Consider the following 3,058-nt stretch of genomic DNA (forward strand, 5'->3'; position numbering starts at 1 on the left):
TGGTTCTATGCGAAGTTATGTTAAAATGGTACTAACATAGTTTTGACAAAATATATGGGATTTGATATTTGAAGGATTATTTTTTAAACATTTAAATAGGACATTAAGTTTTAAACATAATAGCAAATTTGTGTCGCAAAAAAATTTACCCGGAAAATTTAGAACCAAATAGGAGGAGCCGTGGAGTATGGTTAGTGCAGTTCCTAGCATGAGATAGGTCCCCGGTTCGATTCTCCACCCCGAACCACCCGACCTCCCCGATCTTTCCTTAAGGAAACTTTTAGACGCAAACCACCCCACAGATGGAGAACCAATCTGATGCGGACTTATGACACTGCCTATTGCAACAATATAAGGACAATGTGATGGCTAGCTTCGCTGGCCTGGCGAGGTTCACCCTTCCGACCCTAGCACCCAAAATAAAAAAAATGTATAAATACACGACGATTTGATATGCGCAATATATATGAGAATGGAACCCCCATCAACATAGAGTGAAACTAATTGTATTCACAATTTGTATGAAAAATATCCATTGAGGCATACTTTTTTGAAACAAAGAGTTTAAAAATATTTAGAGTTGAGTAGAGTTTTTTACTTGTGGACGTTTTGAATTGGACAGAGTTCCGTGATAAATGATGTTCACAGAGCCAAAGCTCAGCTCGCAGCTCGCAACTCGTTGTTTCGCGAAAGGCCAACAGATTTTCCACACTTCGCAGCCTCCATTTCCCCTCTGGGAAATGGCTCCATGTTTGGGAAAGTGCTAGGAATAAATTGTTTGAATTTGGGACACCAAAGGCTGTCGATCGGTTCTGATAGGATCCAATCCGCGCGTTTCTGCTATCCCCGAAAGAAGGGTCGTGACCGTTGCCGGTTAAGCAACAAAAGAATCCTCATCCTGAAGTGTCACATGTCGGACGTCAACAAACCACACCATCGCCGGTCCCGATGTCTTTTGCGGCAGTGCGATGAACGTGCCAAACTTTCAATAAAGTTTCATACTTTGCACCAAGAATCCTTATTTTCGGCTCTTCGAAGGACATTTTGTCTCCGGTTTACCTAATAAGACCAGCAGTGGCTTCCTGACGGAAGCCACCAAATGCGGTTGAAAAAAATCTCGACAAATCCATCTTCAATGAGACAACGTGTGGGAGAAGAAATGAAATGTGATAGATAGAACCAATGTTCCCTTTTTGATGAATGGGGATTCCTCGGCTAATTAGAAATACCTTCTGGGGTCGACGCCTCTTCATTGGCAACAACCCCAATAATAGGTGCTTTTTAAAACAGAAGATGGAACGAAACCCTGTTCGCTGACTACCGGATGGTGTGAAATTCAATCTGGGATATTGGCAATTGTTCTCCAAATGACAATACTCCCAATCCAGCCCGATGGTGTACCAATGGTAATGCCCAACCGACACTACTAATCTTTATCTATCTAGCATCGACTACGTGTATGCCGTTAATGCTGATAGGAGTCAGGAAGCCAAAGGAGTCGGCCGTTCGTCGTTTTAGCTCCTTTTCATTTATGGACTCGAACCGAGATTATTATCGGCTCAACCAACCAACACACGATGGCATTGAATACTACTAACCATGGATAGATGGAGAGAATGTGTGCGTTGTGTTGGGTATACACCAAGGAGGTGCCAATTCAAAGCCCGGCTTTTCCCTGAGCCCAACTTTCTCTTACGCTTCAAAGAGGTCCAAAGATCAAAAGTAGTCGAGAATAGGTGTGCCAGAAGTAACCAGATTTAGACCCGGACATTTTCCCAAAGGCCTCATAAGATGATCGAGCATTAGGGACAAAATATATGAGTTGGTTTCTTGGTTGGACTCTTCAATAATCTTATGTATTTATGTTGTGTGTATGTGTGGGTTGACAACAATTTGCACCCCTGTGATGTCAGACAGTGATAATGAAGGCTAGAAATGCGGGAAAAGGGTCCGACCCAATGATCACAAACCATTCTCCCGCAGTTCGAATCGTCAGGCCATTCTCCGTTTCCCATGTCTCTAACCAACAGCCAACCAGCTAGGCACTCCAGGAAAGAAAGAAACGGAGAAAGAGAGATGGTTTCTGGTATGAGAGGCTATCGTTCGTTCAAATCACATTGACTCCAACCTCGGAACGAGGAGTACGGCAGCTTCAATGTTGACTTCTCCGGATCAATTGAACGCGACAACATGAACGAACGAAGGGCTGCCTAACTAACCAACCAACCAACTACTACTAACTAACTAACCGGTGAACTTGCTCGTTGGTAGTTAGTGGGGGACTTTGGTCACCACACATTCAGTCCATGGACTTTGAAGGGCGAAGAATGTCAGGTAACGCCAAGATTTTTTAAAGGACCCCTGGTGCTTTTCGAGGAACTCGAGTACTGCTTTCGAGTCCAATACTCACACTGGTTGGACTAAACTGTATTTTTGATCACACAAGACCACTCTATCATCCAATCAAAGGAATCATAAAAGGTTCCCCAAGGGTCGCATGGCATTAGCTCGTCATGACGGTTGCTACCTAGTCGCTTCCACGGATAAGTACAGGTTTGGGCGAAGGATTCCGTTCCGTAATCCAGGGCATTGGGAGAGTCATTTACCTAGAGTGACACTCTTATCTGTCCGTGGGAATCTGGTTGTGGATCTTGGACCCTGATTTCATTGACGCAGTCAGTCTCTCTTGTCGTCCTTTGTTGTTGTTGTTGTTGTTGTTGTTGTTGTTTGTTGTTGTTTCGTCTGTCTCTCTCTCTCTCTCTTCTCCGATTGTACTGTAGGTTCAGTATCAGCAGTGTGTAGGCAGTCTGTCAAAAGTCAGCAGGTGCCAGCAATCTGGGAGTACTTCTACTTCTTGGTCCCCGGGAACTCTTTGGTCAATCTCACCATGCTCTGAACGGTCCAGAGACACATTCTTCTGGCATACTATTACTATGGAGGCTTGAGCCTTCTTAGGTGTTGTAAACCACCCACAATTGAACAGGGAAAGAGCTTCACTTCAATGGGTGGCTTGAACATTTTTTGTTCGCGGAGACAAAGTCGTTACCTTGAAATTGTG

The sequence above is a fragment of the Tigriopus californicus genome, chromosome 5 (assembly GCF_007210705.1).
Source record: "Tigriopus californicus strain San Diego chromosome 5, Tcal_SD_v2.1, whole genome shotgun sequence".
In the NCBI taxonomy this organism is placed as follows: Eukaryota; Metazoa; Arthropoda; class Copepoda; order Harpacticoida; family Harpacticidae; genus Tigriopus; species Tigriopus californicus.